This window comes from Pseudophryne corroboree, chromosome 12 (genome assembly GCF_028390025.1).
Source record: "Pseudophryne corroboree isolate aPseCor3 chromosome 12, aPseCor3.hap2, whole genome shotgun sequence".
NCBI lineage: Eukaryota > Metazoa > Chordata > Amphibia > Anura > Myobatrachidae > Pseudophryne > Pseudophryne corroboree.
The window spans coordinates 136,356,522-136,373,485 of NC_086455.1; the positions used below are offsets into that span (position 1 = coordinate 136,356,522).

General features: G+C 44.2%; 2 long non-coding RNA genes across 2 annotated transcripts in view; one reads left to right on the forward strand and one right to left on the reverse strand.

Moving 5' to 3' along the window:
- The window catches only part of LOC134980994 (uncharacterized), a 92,716-nt gene extending 90,311 nt beyond the window's left edge, over positions 1-2,405 (forward strand). Inside the window, exon 3 of the long non-coding RNA XR_010190499.1 lies at positions 1,140-2,405. This is a non-coding gene — a long non-coding RNA (uncharacterized LOC134980994). The remainder of the gene's footprint in view (positions 1-1,139) is intronic.
- LOC134980995 (uncharacterized) overlaps positions 1-16,964 on the reverse strand; it is a 275,127-nt gene that overhangs the window by 54,304 nt on the left and 203,859 nt on the right. The gene's annotated exons all lie outside the window — the stretch shown is intronic.

Here is a 16,964-nt window from a genome sequence, read left to right on the forward strand (position 1 = left end):
GGTAATACATAGTGCCATGCTTCCTGCAACTCCTATCAGTATGTCCCACCAGGATCTCCTAGAGGGGACATAAGAAAAAAGAAAATCAGCAAATGTGCTATGAACTGCTTAATGTCTGCCATATAAGTAAACTGCATTACCATTTGATGCTATAACCCCCATACAAATGAAGTTTGCAAGATATTCTTTATATAAAGTTTGTTCTTTATACTGTGTTACTAAAATTTGTAAGATCCTGTTGAATACGTGTTCCAGACACTTAACGTTTATTCATTGTTCACAAGATTATTCGGATTGACAGCATATCCTCATTGCACCGTCATTGCATTTGCTGTCCAGGATCATTATTAGCCATGGCATAAACACGTTTTGTTACAGGTGTTGTAAGTGTCAGTTATAGAGAACTTCTGCTTTCCAGGCATCCCTGGTGTGTGTACAGCTGGAACCATGTCCTCATCTCTAAAAGGAAGTACACAGCTTGTGACTCTAGTGTATATAAATTATTCCTGCAACCATCGTCTTCTTTTACCTGCAGTATGTTTTCTCTCTGTAGTGTTGATCAGGGCCAGTTAAATTGGCGTCTTGATTGGTCTTATGCTTTATCGCACATCTCTGTTTCTATTGTGCCCTTTGAATGGCAAACAAATATATCCATGGAATGCAATCACATCCAAGGGCAACACAAACAATTGTGCATGATGTTATAAACAGACGAATTTTGGCAGGACCGTTCTACTTTTGTAGAATGGTCCTGTGTCCAAATAACATTTGTCTCAATGGTGGGGGTTTTGGAAGTATTACGTTGCTGCACAGTGTTTGTAAAGTCATGCCCCCATCTGTATTCTACAGTGTTGATGGTATGATGGAAAGAAAATATACAGTAGGAGGAAGACATTAGTTTAAAGCAATGCAGCAGGAGAGCATCTGCAATCCATCTGTAGGATGAAAACCCTTGTAACATAACTTCAAAAAAACAAATGTACAGGACACTTCCTAGCATTTATTGTCTACTCTTGAAGAGATGGTAACTTTGCAGTGTTAACTCTAAATCCACTCCAAGAATATACTGAACATTAATAAAATAATATGTAGCTTGCTAACTGCATCTCTAATGCTGTGTGTTTTATTTTTTTCTGCAGGTACACAATGGCCACTTGTTCATGTATTCTATGGTGCATATTTTGGATCATCATCTTGATTTTCTTGGCTTGGCCGCTGAGTATATTCCTTGGAGCTGTGTATGGGTTCTTGGCACCCCTCACAACTTGTGTAGGACTGGATAAGGTGACAGACTTGCTCCTACAGGGAGTTAACTTGGGCAGAACCTGCGCAGAATATGCACGTGCAGGCAAATCTCTATGCTGAACTGGAAACGTGGACCTTCGGAACCTGGCAAAACCTTCATCTCAAAACATCGACGCATCGAAGATGCAATATAACATCTGTCTTATGGTGCAGTGACTTAACAACTTTGCCTTCAAGGGCTGCAGTTGTTTGTCTATGTCATTTGTTCCATGATGAGAATTTTATTTCTGCTTGTTAATAAAAGTGTAAAATAATAATAATCTGGAAATAACAGCAAGCCCGCCAATCTTGGGTAGCCAGAAGCAAATTAACATATCTTCACCAAGCAATTAAATGGTTGTGTGGGGGTTATACCTTTCTATTGCATGCCATGTCTAACATCTAGATTGCTCCCAACATCAAATTTATACCATTGGCTATTTGTACGGACATATATGAAATCTACTTAGGTATTTAGATCACAGTATCTGGTGCCATGACATGGAGCGGTATTTAACCCTTTGTCTGTAGCTCAGTCTTTCCCACTCAAACAAATTCATAACAGAGTGGGCAAAAGTAAAGAGTTCCAAGGCAGAATACATTCACTCTTCCAGTATTATGTATTACCATCCCATCGATAGTGCAATAGTAGAAAAGTATAATGCTGGTGGATGGCGTTCTGTGACAATTTCCTCCTGAGATATCTTTGGCTCCTCTTCTCTTGATGACCACTATATGAGTTCCTAAAAGACTGTGGTCCCTCATCCGGGATAATATGACATATACATCACTTCTCTTGAGCGGGGGGCTCTTTTGACTAGAATACTCAAGTGCTCTCCTCTGTAACACATAAACCTCTCATAGCATGTGCCCATATGTTCTAATGTTCTGGCCTGATGAAAGCCTAGCTTTACTCTAAAGTGACTCATGATGCCCAATAATACTTTAGATTTTTCTTAAATCAACCCTCAACAAGGGCTGCATTATGTAGGACGTGTATTTATTGGATGTTGTATACGTGGGAATTTTATTTTAGGATTTGCAGATGTGAGTTTTACATATTTTTTTCTCAATGCTTTTTTAAGCTTACTTACAAACAATAAAAATTACATTACATGCATTTTTCTGTTGCCCAATATAATCTAGAGGCTTTCATGTGATAGAAAACACCTGCTTACTATAATTTTTGCACTGTTAATAGAAACGGTAATAATTAGCCATCTGACACATTTAAAAAGCTTGTGGCAACTAATAGCCTTCTATACTGTTATCCAATCGTATTAGCACTTTTCTGGGGTTCAGGGTGATTCCCCACCTTTTCAGACAGTTTTCCCAAATTGTGTCATGCAGATGCCTCGATAAGCATTTTTTATTGAATTGCAAGAGTTGAAGAAGCGTGCATGCAGAAAATAGGTTGCAATAAACCAAAAACTCCCCGGTTTGAGTCCTCTCTCCGTGAACCTCTCTTGTACCTCTCCCACTCCAGGCTTACTAACAGAACCAGTCTTGTTGCTCTCAAGGACTTTGTTCCATCCCTCACATAATTTTACATACATCACAAAAAGTTAGGACACAGACATGATAAATAATAAGATTATCTGCACACCTCTTCAACTTGATTGGACTTGTATTGTAAAGTAGCTGATACTAAGAAACAATACTTAGAAACATTTATCCAGGACTGAATTGGAAACGAACGAACAAACAAACACACACAAATTAAGACTAATACCCCTTTTCCACTAGCTCAAAAAACACGGGTTTTTGCAAGGTGCGCGCATTTACCCGGGTTTTTTGGTAGTGGAAAAGGCTCCCTCTGAAAAAACTCGGGTCAAAAATCCCAGTAGCTACCTGGGTTGGACCCGGGAATGACCCAGGTAAGGGTGTAGTGTAAACAGGTTGCACCCGGGACCCGTTTACAGCATGTTAAGAGCTCATACCTCCCTGACCGCAGTGTCCCTCGGGCGGTCTGGAGGTTGGGGAGGGACAGTGCGTGCTGTCAGCGTTGCTGTCTGTCCTGCTATGCAGCACTGGCCGGAACAGTGTGTGCTGGAGGCTGAGGGCAGCCCAGCAGCTTCCAGAGTGCTGGGCTTGCCCCCCAGCATGATGGTGGGTAGCATCGCATTGGGGGCATGGCCTAACAGGACCGAGGCCATGCCCCGAGGGTACCGATCAGTCAGTTTTCCCGGTGCTTGGAGTTGACGTCAACTCCAAGCGCCGGCTAGAAGACAATGCACCCGGGTGCAGTGTTAAGGGTGCCGACCCGGGATATTCCCAGGTCGGTGCTGTTGAGGAAAAGGGGTCCGTCTCGGGTCTGACCTGGCTTGGAACCGTGTTCCAAATCCTGGGTCAGACCCGAGACTTCTAGTGGAAAAGGTGTATAAAGAAGCTAGATCCCAAACAGTCAATGTGATTGCAAAAAATAGAAAATTCCCAAAATGTTTTAAAACCAATATCTCTATTTATTAAGTCAAACAAATATTAGAATTGCAATCATTTTAACAACATTAAATGGGTAAATATTGGTACATAGTGCCTTGGACAGGATCCAGGGGATATTTTCAAGGTTTCTTCCGTGGCCCAACTAAAATGGTCTAGTTACACATATAGGCCCAAATGTATTAAGCCTTAACAAGAGATAAAGTTGAGACGCATAAGGAGTGATAAGTGACCAACCAACCAACCAGCTCCTGTCATTTTTCAAACACAGCCTGTGACATGGCAGTTAGGACGCTGATTGGCTTGTCGTTTATAAAATAAATTAAAATGTTCCATTGTTAGCTGCAATAAAACCAGCACTCTTGAGCAGCTTTCATGATTCGTTTTTGTGCATTTAAAGTGGATATTTCACTTAATATTTAGTTCTCCTATCTTATGCCTACATAATGACTTGTACAAGTTATGGAGATTAGTAGAACATCTGGGGATTGACTAAAGCATCAAGACACTGCAACAGCACACCGATAAGGAGAGTTGCCCAACTTGAATACTGAATATTTCAGGCACAGCTGCTATAGAAGATGCATTGGTTGGATAAACTATCTCAGGATTGGGCAGAACATTAGAGGATTCTGCAGTTGTAATCCTCCAGGCAGCAATGTCAGTGAGGGAGAGGGACTGTATAAATTAAAATTTTTGGGGTGGCCATCACCCTTATTAAATTATTCCATGTATATCATGAAAAAGACATGTTTCCTGATTGCTGTATATGGCTTGAGTTTTGTTCTACTTCCTTACATTTTAACATAAAGCACACTATAGAAACGGACATACAGTAGGTCATACCAGTGCTTGGAACCCGTGTATTGGGTACACAGACACTGGCAGAGAGTTCAGGAAATGTTGGCAGATGTATACGAGATGTGGCAGACTGGGTACCAGAAGGAGCAACAGTGTATCAACATTACTACAAAAATGTTCTAGACACTTTGAGGGAATGAATCAAAAGAAAGAGGCCAAAGTTTTGGAAAAATTGTTTCATCATCCATCAGGGGGATGCAGTCAATTTACCTCCAATCAAAATCCCGACGGTCGAAATCCCGACAGAAATTGACCGACGGTCAAAATCCGACAAGGTCAAAATCCCGACATTTAAAATACCGACAAGGTCAAAATACCAACATGTAAAATGCCGACATGAGTTTTTCATGATTTTTTCATTGAAACCGACTTGTTCATACTTTACCATCCCAGTGGACCCGGAGGGGGAATATAATAGTGTACCGAGCGCAGCGAGGCACCGTGCCCGAAGCATGGCGAGCGCAGCGAGCCATGCGAGGGGATGCGGTACAGTTATATGGTGTCCATGTCGGCCTATGTCAACATACACACAAAAAAACAATGAAAAACGCATGTCGGTATTTTGACCTTTCAGCATTTTACTAGTCGGTAATTTGACCTTGTCGGTATTTTAAATGTCGGGATTTTGACCATCGGTCAATTGCTGTCGGGATTTCGACTGTCGGGATTTTGATAGGAGGTATTTCATACCGATCCCCCATCAGGACATCACAGCAGCCCACACAGCTTTCTCTGTGAAGTAAGTTTTGCTGAGGAACAGATTGCAGTGCTAAAACACCCTCCATACTCGCAGATTGCAGTGCTAAAACACCCTCCATACTCGCAGATTGCAGTGCTAAAACACCCTCCATACTCGCCAGACCTAGCACCGTCTGACTTCTTTCTTTTCCCTAAAGTTAAATCTGTTCTCAAGGAAACCCATTTTGCATCAGTTACTGACGTAAAGAAGAAAAAGACGGAGATGACAGCTGACTGATAATGAGCTACATCATGGCCGATGGAAAATAAGTATGCAGCGGTGTGTGCATGCAGAAGGGAGTACATAGAAAGGGAATCTAGTTAACACGTACCTAATATAATTAAATGTAAATTATAGCATCAATCTCGTTATTTAAGAGCCACATGTCGTATACATCTGCCAACATTTCCTGAACTCTCTGCCAGTGTCTGTGTACCCAATACACGGGTTCCAAGCACTGGTATGACCTACTGTATGTCCGTTTCTATAGTGTGCCTTATGTTCAAATGTAAGGAAGTAGAACAAAACTCAAGCCATATACAGCAATCAGGAAACATGTCTTTTTCATGATATACATGGAATAATTTATTAAGGGTGATGGCCACCACAAAAATTTTAATTTATACAGTCCCTCTCCCTCACTGACATTGCTGCCTGGAGGATTACAACTGCAGAATCCTCTAATGTTCTACCCAATCCTGAGTTAAGGGGGGCACTGACGGAGCGATATTCTAAGCAATCTGACTAGATTGCTTAGAATATGAGCATTATTGCTCCGTGTGTACTCCCCTACAGCGATAGCGATGCGCAGCCCCGTGCATCGCTATCGCTGCTGCTAGATTGGCCTGCATGCAGGCCAATCTAGCGGGTCGCTCACTTCACCCGCTGGGTGAAGTGAGCGGCCCCCCTGTCACCCCCCCCGCACACTCAGCACAGATCGCGCTGTGCTTAGCGGCGGGAGAGATGTGTGCTGAGCGGTTCGCTCAGCACACATCTCTCCTGCATCGGCACGTCTATATGGGCCTTCAGTTTATCCAACCAATGCATCTTCTATAGCAGCTGTGCCTGAAATATTCAGTATTCAAGTTGGACAACTCTCCTTATCGGTGTGCTGTTGCAGTGTCTTGATGCTTTAGTCAATCCCCAGATATTCTACTAATCTCCATAATTTCTACAAGTCGTAATGTAGGCATAAGATTGGAAAACTAAATATTAAGTGAAATATCCACTTTAAATACACAAAAACGAGTCATGAAAGCTGCCCAAGAGTGCTGGTTTTATTGCAGCTAACAATGAAACATTTTATTTTATTAATGACCAGCCAATCAGCTTCCTAACTGCCATGTCACAGGCTGTGTTTGAAAAATGACAGTTAGGAGCTGGTTGGTTGGTTGGTTGGTCACTTATCACTCCTTATGCATCTCAACTTTATCTCTTGTTAAGGCTTAATACATTTGGGCCTATATTTGTAACTAGACCATTACAGGGGGTCATTCCGACCCGATCGCACGCTGCGCTTCGGCGCAGCCATGCGGTCGGGTCAGAACTGCGCATGCGCTGCAGCCGCATTGCGCAGGCGCGTTGTTGCCCGGTGACGGCCATCACCGGGCAGCGGCGCCGCTACCAAAGAGAGCAGTCTCATCTGCGACCGCAAGAAGATTGACAGGAGGAAGGTGTTCCGGGGCGTCAACTCACCATTTTCTGGGCATGAAGATCCGAATGCAGGCATGTCGAGGCATTTGGAGGGCGGATGTCTGACGTCAATTCCGGGACCTGCAACGCTGGATTTATCGCACAGGGTAAGTAAGTCTTATCCTGGTCTTGTTTTACACTAAACATTTTTTGCATAGCAGGGCTGTATAAGCGATCGCAGCCTTGCTATGCAAAAAAACCTCCCCCATAGGCGGCGTCTAGTTGATCGCACGGGCTGCAAAAAGTGGCAGCGTGCGATCAACTCGGAATGACCCCCTTAGTTGGGCCATGGGAGAATCCTTGGAAATATCCCCTGGATCCTGTCCAAGGCACTATGGTGGTCATTCCGAGTTGTTCGCTCGTTGCCGATTTTCGCTATGCTGCGATTTGTTGCTAACTGCGCATGTGCATGGTACGCAGAGTGCATGCGCTATGTTATTTAACACAAAACTTAGTAGATTTGCTGGTGTTCGAACGACGATTTTCAGTCGCACTGCTGATCGGTGAATGATTGACAGGAAAGGGACGTTTCTGGGTGGTAAACTGAGCGTTTTCCGGGAGTGTGCTTAAAAACGCAGGCATGTCAGGGAAAAACGCGGGAGTGTCTGGAGAAATGGGGGACTGGCTGGCCGAACGCAGGGCGTGTTTGTGACGTCAAAACAGGAACTAAACAGACTGAAGTGATCACAATCTGTGAGTAGGTCTGAAGCTACTCAGAAACTGCAGGGAATTATTTAGTAGCAGTTCTGCTAATCTTTTGTTCGCTATTCTGCTAAACTAAGATACACTCCCAGAGGGCGGCGGCCTAGCGTGTGCAATGCTACTAAAATCAGCTAGCGAGCGAACAACTCGGAATGAGGGCCTATGTACCAATTTTTACCCATTTAATATTGTTAGAATGATTGCAATTCTAATATTTGTTTGACGTAATAAACAGAGATATTGGTTTTAAAACATTTTGGGATTTTTTTTTTTGCAATCACATTGACCGTTTGGGATCTAGCTTCTTTAGTCTTAATTTGTGTTTGTTTGTTTGTTTCCAATTCAGTCCTGGATAAATGTTTCTAGGTATTGTTTCTTAGTATCAGCTACTTTACAATACAAGTCCAATCAAGTTGAAGAGGTGTGCAGATAATCTTATTATTTATCATGTCTGTGTCACAACTCTTTGTGGTGTATGTAAAATTATGTGAGGGAGTGGACCAAAGTCCTTGAGAGCAACAAGACTGGTTCTGTTAGTAAGGCTGGAGTGGGAGAGGTACAAGAGAGGTTCACAGAGAGAGGACTCAAACGGGAGAGTTTTTGGTTTTACCCCTGGTGGACTTTACATGCATATCGCAACCTATTTTCTGTATGCACGCTTCTTCAACTCTTGCAATTCAATTAAAAAATGCTTATCGAGGCATCTGCACGACACAATTTGGGAAAACTTTCTGAAAAGGTGGGGAATCACCCTGAACCCCAGAAAAGTGCTAATACGATTGGATAACAGTATAGAAGGCTATTAGTTGCCACAAGCTTTTTAAATGTGTCAGATGGCTAATTATTACCGTTTCTATTAACAGTGCAAAAATGATAGTAAGCAGGTGTTTTCTATCACATGAAAGCCTCTAGAGTATATTGAGCAACAGGAGAATGCATGTAATGTAATTTTTATTGTTTTTTAGTAAGCTTAAAAAAGCACTGAGAAAAAAAAATATGTAAAACTCCCATCTGCAAATTCCAAAACAAATTTCTTGTGTATATAACATCCAATAAATACACGTCCTACATAATTCAACCCTTTCTGAGCTTCTTACAGAAAAACACCTGAAATATGAAATCTTTATTGGCCAAAATATGGTAAATAAATGCCTCCCCCCACAAAAAAAAAAATAATAATAATAATAATAATAATAATAATAATATATATATATATATATATATATATATATATATATATATTTTTTTTTTTTTTTTTTTTTTAATAAAAATAAATAAAGACATCAAGCCCCCCTAAAGTGAAAAAGTGCAGACACAGCATCTAATAAGTTCCACAGCCACCGCCTGATGGTGGTCACAACTAGTATGCACGTATGACCCGTTCGCACATTAGATGATGGAGGACACATCTGTGTGTGTATATATATATATATATATATATATATATATTTTTTTTTTTTTTGTTTTTTTTTTTTTTTCAGGGAGAGTGACAGCAACATGGGGGTAAATTTACTAAGATTCGAGTTCTATTTAAGATGGGATGTTGCCCATAGCAACCAATCAGATTCTACTTCTCGTTTATCTAGCACCTTCTAGAAGATAATTCCCGGAATCTGATTGGTTACTATGGGCAACATTTCATCTTAAATAGAACTCCCATCTTAGTAAATTTACCCCATGAACAGGGAAAGTGACAGCAGGGACAGTGTGATTGACAGAGGGACAGGGAAAGTGACAGCAGAGACATAGGGACAGGGAGAGTGACAGAGGGACAGGGAAAGTGACAGCAGGAACAGTGAGATTGACAAAGGTACAGGAAAGTGACAGCAGGGACATAGGGACAGGGAGAGTGACAGAGGGACAGGGAACATGACAGCAGGGACATAGGGATAGGGAGAGTGACAGAGGGACAGTGAAAGTGACAGCAGGGTTCAGTGAGAGTGACAGAGGGACAGAGAAAGTGACTGCAGGAACATAGTGACAGGGAGAGTGACATAGAGAGGGACAGCAATGGTATAAAGTAGGGACTAGTGAGACAGAAAGGCAGCAGGGTAAGATTGCCTATTTAGCAGCTGCAAGGCATGAGGAGGCTGTGGTCGGCGCGGGGCAGAGGAGGCTGTGGTCTTCGGAGATGGTGCGGAGGTGTAGAGAAGGTCTGAGTGTGGCAGAGGAGGCTGAGGGGGCGGCGGCGGTACAACGGAGGAGGACGCTGTGGTTGGCGTCCTTTGGTGCAGAACTGGCTCCTATGATGACCGTGGTGCTACTATTTCATATCTGCCGGGGACTAGCAGCCAATCAGGAGCGGCCGTTTTCTGGTCTGGCTGCTCCCCAGCCTCCCCTCTCATCTCAATAGAAATGGAGGAGTGCCGTGAGTCCACGCCTCCGCTTCCCCCATGTGCGTGACGCGTGTCCCCGCCCATCTCCATGGAAATGGGGGCATGCCGCGAGTCCACCCCCCCCCCGACTCGCGGCACACCCCTGTCTTTAGTGCCCACCCGCCCTTGTTTATGGCGCATACGTTCACGCACATGCCAGGGCCCCCAGTCCATCCCTGTACCTGTATGTAATGAGCACAAGGCTGACAGAGGAAGTCACTGGTGCAGATGATCCAAGCTCCTTGTTGCTTCGTTCTCACACTTGCACAGGCAGATATCTGCCTGTCAGTGAGCAGCAGTCTGCAGCCACGATCACCAGCACCAGCGGGCTCCTCTGTCAGTGATACTTCCTCAGTCCCACCTTACCCCCCTGAGGCTTCCAGTTACTTCTCCCCCTCTCAGCTCCACCTGCCGCCCACCCTCCCCAATCAGCCCAACCTCTCAGTACAGCCGGCTGACTGTGAGCACACTACTGTGTAACCCCACCCAGCAGCAGGTCATCGGTCATCCTGGCCTCTTTTCCCCGCCGGCTGCTTGCTGCACATATGTGCCTGGTCCTCTGACCCTTCCAACATCCGCTGCCAGTCAGGACGCGCTACGAGTGGGGACAGATCTGAAGGACAGTTGCAGAAATCCTCCATTCCACACTGGGTGAAGGCGCCGCCCCCGATCATCGAGATGGACGGGAGAAGGGGGGGGGGGGTGAGTGATGCAGCAGGGGGGAGGAGGGAACAGCGCCAGACATGTGGCGCCAATCCGCCAGACACCGGGTGAGCAGAGAGCGCCGTGGGTGCCTCACTTTTTTTTTGTACACTCAGCACGGCCTTTCAAGTGCCGGCGCCCATAGGCAGCTGCCTAAAGCTGCCTAATGGTAGCGCCGGCCCTGATCATATTATCCCGGATGAGGGACCACAGTCTTTTAGGAACTCAAATACTGGTCATCAAGAGAGAAGAGGATCCAAAGATATCTCAGGAGGAAATTGTCACAGTACCCCATCCACCAGCATTATACTTTTCTACTATTGCACTATCGATGGGATGGTTTATTTTTTACAAATACAGTCTCGTTATTTAATAGCCACACCTCATATTAACTAAAGAAAATAAAGTTACTTATTATCATAGTATATAGGTACGTGAATGACCATCACTTCTGATTCAATAAAAACTAATTGGAACAGAATGTAAAATCTTGTTGAACTCACAAAGTACGTTGGTAAATGTAGAGACGTTTTAAGCATAAGGGTTTCTTTTAGCCATATGAAATCTGCTCTTTCACACTGATAGCCACACAGATACCAGGCACATTAGACCACAATGCATGATCTGACTGTAGAAGGCCACATTTACGAAGTGAGTGTTAAAATGATTAGAAAACTGCAGACGTTATTTACGAAGTGACAGTGGTTCCCAGCAAGTTAGAGGTAAAAACTGAAAATGGCACTAGCAATTAGTGTACTGACTGCGAGTGCCGTTTTATATGTTCAACTCCAGCCCGCCAGGAAGAAGCATCTTACAAAAGCTGCTGCTTCGTAAATATAGCCCTGTTTGTGCCAGCCAAAGAACTCGCGTGTTACACTGTCTGTAAGTGTCGTTTGTTTAGTGATCATTTGGAGCAGTTATTGCCAGGGGTTCACTACGATCTGCCGGCGGCCGGCCTCCCGGCGACCAGCATACCGGCGCCGGGAGGCCGGCCGCCGGCTTACCGACAGTGTGGAAAGCGCAAATGAGCCCCTTGCGGGCTCGCTACGCGCGCCACACTATTTTATTCTCCCTCCAGGGGGGTCGTGGACCCCCATGAGGGAGAATAAGTGTCGGCATGGCAGCTGTCGGCCTCTCTGCGCTGGTATGCTGGTCACTGGGAGCCCGACCGCCGGCATACTGAAGATCACCCGTTGCCAGAATGTCGATAGTTGAAACGCAAACATTCACTATGTTGATATGGATATAATGGCCCAGATTTAGGCCCGGCGCTACCCTCTAACCAAAGGGGTGCAAAGCAGGTAGGCACCAGGCTGGAGAGGCGCTCTACCTGCTCTGCATCCCTGCTGCTGCCGGCTGCTGTGCCTGTCACACCTTTTGACAGGCAGTGGCGCCGGTAGCTTGCTGCTCCCCTTACCCCCCTGACAGCGTCATCTTTAGTGTGTGTGTGTCCAGCCTAAAAAGGGGGTGGAGCTGCAAGGCACTGAGGGGCGGAGCTACATGATGCTGAGGGGAGGAGCTACACAGGACCAGGCTGCAGAGGACAGAAACTGCTACAGGATACAGATCTGGCCAGCAAGATAGGAAGGTGAGGGAGAGTGAGAAAGTGTACATGTGTATCTGTGTGTAAGTATGTGTATGTGTGTGTGTGTCTACAGTATTTGTGTGTGTGTGTGTGTATCTATGTGTTTGTATTAGAGATGTGCGGCGGATACTTTTCGTGTTTTGTGTTTTGGATCTGGTTCCATGCTCATGTTTTGGATCTGGATTGGTTTTGCCAAAACCACCCTTTCGGGTTTTGGTTTTGGATCTGGATGATTTTTAAAAAAACATAAAAACAGCTAAAATCACAGAATTTGGGCAAAATTTATTTTTATTACCCTCAATAACAATCATTTCCACTCATTTCCAGTCTATTCTGAACACTGAACACCTCACAATATTATTTTTAGGCCAAAAGGTTGCACCGAGGTCACTGGATGACTGCTAAAGGGCTGGCTCTGTCATTAGGCAACTGTCTAGGGGCGCTGGCCCTTGGAGGGCGCCACTGAATTAATCTAGCACAAAACTGAAGGATGCAGCAATCAACACCTGATTACATGTCTTCACCCATCACCGTCGATGTAATGCTGCTGCTGCTGCCTGTAAGAGAAACCCTGCCAATTACCCCATGGGGGTTTCTGCTGGACCACAGACAGTACAGATCTTACAGCCCGATGAGTGGTTTGCACTTGTAAACAGCATAATAGGGAAAACAAGAGCACTGGGGCACAATACAGTATACTATATATGGAGTAGGGGGGTCAGTAATGAACCTACAAATGGGGGGATGGAACACAATAAGGAGTATACAAATATATGTATATGTGTGTGTGTGTGTGTGTGTGTGTGTGTGTGTGTGTGTGTGTGTGTGTACATAATCATATAAGCAAGAAAAAAAGGCATTATGTTTCCCCCAGCACCCTGAATTATAACAGTAAACAGATGTAAATCCTACACAATATTAGAATTCAGAGATCTCAGTTACATATATTTGCGCAAATGTATGAATAAGCCCCAGAGCCGCATCAAGGCCTCTCTGTATATTTGGGGTCCCTAGCGCTATATTTTTATATATATGTTTTGGGGTGCAGGGTGTGGCACCCCAAAACACCAGCATAAGCCTGACAGCCCAGAGCAGCATACCAGTGAAAAAACTATAGTGTTAATAAATTAGTGTTAGGAAGCCGAAGCTATAAAGGTGTTACAAAAATGAGATGTCATTAAAATGGAGAAATAGTGTTAAAGAAATTAGTGTGTGAAAAGTGTTAATAGAATGTAAAGGTATGCCACACTTAAGCTATCCAGCTCTGCCAGTCCAGAGGCACCACACCTCACACCTCCATTACCCCAATCTGGGTCTATGATTAACCAGCAAGGAGCCACATGATAATGGCTCTATACTTAAATATATCTAAGCTAAGAGCTACCTACCTTGGAGCAACCCCATAATGCTCCATGTGGCATGTCAGGGCCTGCATCTCCTCCTAATGCAGGAACCTCTCTGCCTCTCACAACAGACATATATAGTGGCAGATGCTCAATTAGCTTAGTGATATCATTCAGGTGCTTGAAAGTAAGGGTTATTTCTTAGCAAGAAAAAAAAAGGCATTTTGTTCCCCCGGCACCCTGAACTACTACTGAGGACATTATGTGTATAAGCGGAGCCACTACAGGGGGGTATTATGTGTATAAGTGGTGCTACTACAGGGGGTATTATGTGTATAAGCAGCGCCACTGCAGGGGGTATTATGTTTAAAAGCGGGGCTACTACAGGGGATATTATGTGTATAAGCGGCACCACTGCAGGGGGTATTATGTGTATATGCGGTGCTACTACAGGGGGTATTATGTGTATAAGCAGCGCTACTATAGGGGGTATTATGTGTATAAACAGCATAACCCTGCGCGGGATAATGTGAAGAACACTGCTACTGTGTGGGGTAATTTGAAATGGTGGTACTATTGTGTGGCCATGCCCCTTCCTTGTGAGACCACACCCATTTTTGACACGCGCTGTCCATTTGTAAAATATGGGAGGGCACAAATTTATAGTTTGCAGGATGGCACCGAACACCCTAGCACCAGCCCTGCCCAGATTTATCAAACCTTGATAATAAATTGCATGGTGATAAAGAACCAACCAACCAGCTCCTAACTGTTATGTTACAGGCTGTGTTTAAAAATATGACAGTTAGGAGCTAATTGGTTGGTACTTTATCACCAATTTATAACTCTCCAAGGCTTGATAAATCTAGCCCAATGTCAACATTAACAGGGGAATTCAATTAGGTGTTGTAAATTAGTCCCCCGGGGGCTATCCAATTATCGTTGAAAGCCGGCAGTATCAGGGATTGTTTTTCACCTGCCCAGCAGCATGCAAAAGGAAAATCCCTGTTAACTGACCCGTTTTCACAGTGTGGCTATGAAAACATATGGATTGGTGAACTTATTCTGGACCCATGGCCCTCATTCCGAGTTGTTCGCTCGCAAGCTGCTTTTAGCAGCATTGCACACGCTAGGCCGCCGCCTACTGGGAGTGAATCTTAGCTTAGCAAAATTGCGAACGAAAGATACGCAATATTGCGAAAAGATTTATCTGTGCAGTTTCTGAGTAGCTCGAGACTTACTCTTCCAGTGCGACCAGTTTAGTGCTTGTTGTTCCTGGTTTGACGTCACAAACACACCCAGCGTTCGCCCAGACACTCCTCCGTTTCTCCAGCCACTCCCGCGTTTTTCCGAGAAACGGCAGCGTTTTTTCACACACACCCATAAAACGCCCAGTTTCCGCCCAGAAACACCCACTTCCTGTCAATCACACTCCGATCACCAGAACGAAGAAAAAACCTCGTAATGCCGTGAGCAAAATACCAAACTTCTTAGCAAATTTACTTGGCGCAGTCACAGTGCGAACATTGCGCATGCGCAATTAGCGGAAAATCGCTGCGATGCGAAGAAAATTACCGAGCGAACAACTCGGAATGAGGGCCCATGTGTTTTCATGCGGAAACAGGTACATTTTGCGTGAAAAAAAAGACAGCAATTGAGTTGCCTGATAAACAACATCGGGCGCTAATGAATTCCCCCCCCCCCCCCCCCCTCCAAGAATATGCAGACAGGTAGAATGTGAACAATCTATTTTAGTGTTAAGGTTATGTGGCATTTAGGATTAGAGTTAGTGCTACAATCTGCTAAAAATGGCACAACAGTGATATGCCAACTGTTGACAGTCTGATTCTGAATGTTGACATTTTGTACCACACACCTACCAGCATGTTTTTGGATTGTAGGAGGAAAGACATGCAAACACGGGGAAAACATACAAACTACACACAATAGGGCCTTAGTGGGAATCAAACGCAAGACCACAGTGTTGTGAGGCAGCAAAGCTAACTGTGCTTTGTGCCACTGTGCTGTTCCCCAGATGATCACACACAAAAGGATAAATGACTCTAGGTAAGTGTTTAGAAGAGTGAAGTGAAGCAATAGATAAGTTAAAAAAAGATGCATAACACAACCCCAAAACGTGAGAAACAATGCAGCCTTGCGACTGTGGACTGAGCACTGAACATAAAATAATAAAATTTAAAAAACTACAAAAAGGTTTAAAATAAAAGTTTTTTTTTTAAAGGGTTTAAAAAAAAAAAAAGGTTTAACTAAATAAAACAGGAAAGAATGCAGTAAGGTTAAGAATAATAATAAGAAGGATAGGGAAGGGTGGGGGCAGTGGCGTAAGTTCGTCCCAGTTGCCCGGAGGCAAGATAAATATTGGTGCCCCCCTATTTCCTATATCAAGATAAATATATGTGTGTGTGTGCAAAAAAAATGTATATACTATATTTATACATTTAATTGTCTTTTATTTTAAATCACACATTTCTTAGCGGTCATACCCAGGATTAGAACCCATGACCTGTTACACTAACAGCAGACACTTTACTGATGGAGCTATTTGCTCCTTTAGAGGAAGCATGAGAATTCTAACTATGTGAAGTTAGGTGTAATTGTCAGAGAAGTAACTTCATATAGTTAAAATTCTCATATTTCCTATACAGGAGCAAACAGCTTCATCAGTAAGGTGTCTGCTTCCAGTGTAATAGGTTGTGGTTTCTAATCCTGGGTATGACACTTGTAAAATGTGTATATTCAGTATAATAAAGAGGGTGTGATTTGTAAGGTGCAGGGACCAGTGAGGAAGTCGGCGACTGAAAAGACAGCGACAGCTATCAATTAACTTAATTCATTGGTGTCACAGAATGGGAGGAGAGGTGGCCCCCTTCAGAGCAGGAGCCCGGCGGCAGATGACTCCGTTGCCTCCCAGAGTTCTGCCTCTGGGTGGGGGATAAGGGTAGAGAAGTGGAGGGCAAGAGATGAGGGTAGAGATGTGAAAAGCCAGAGAATTTGTAACAATGGGTCATGTGACAGCATTGATTATAGCCTTTTAAGTATAGGTTGTGGGGCCAGGTACTGGAATCGCATAGCTCCCAACATCGTGACCTCTGAAGTAGGGACTCCTTTGCGCGGCTAAGCCATGTCCACCCAAAAAGTGTGTGGCCAATGTAAAATCGGCGTGTATATGCTGGAATGACCGCGGTTGCAAGCCATGCCCTCATTTTCGGCACTGTGGGGGC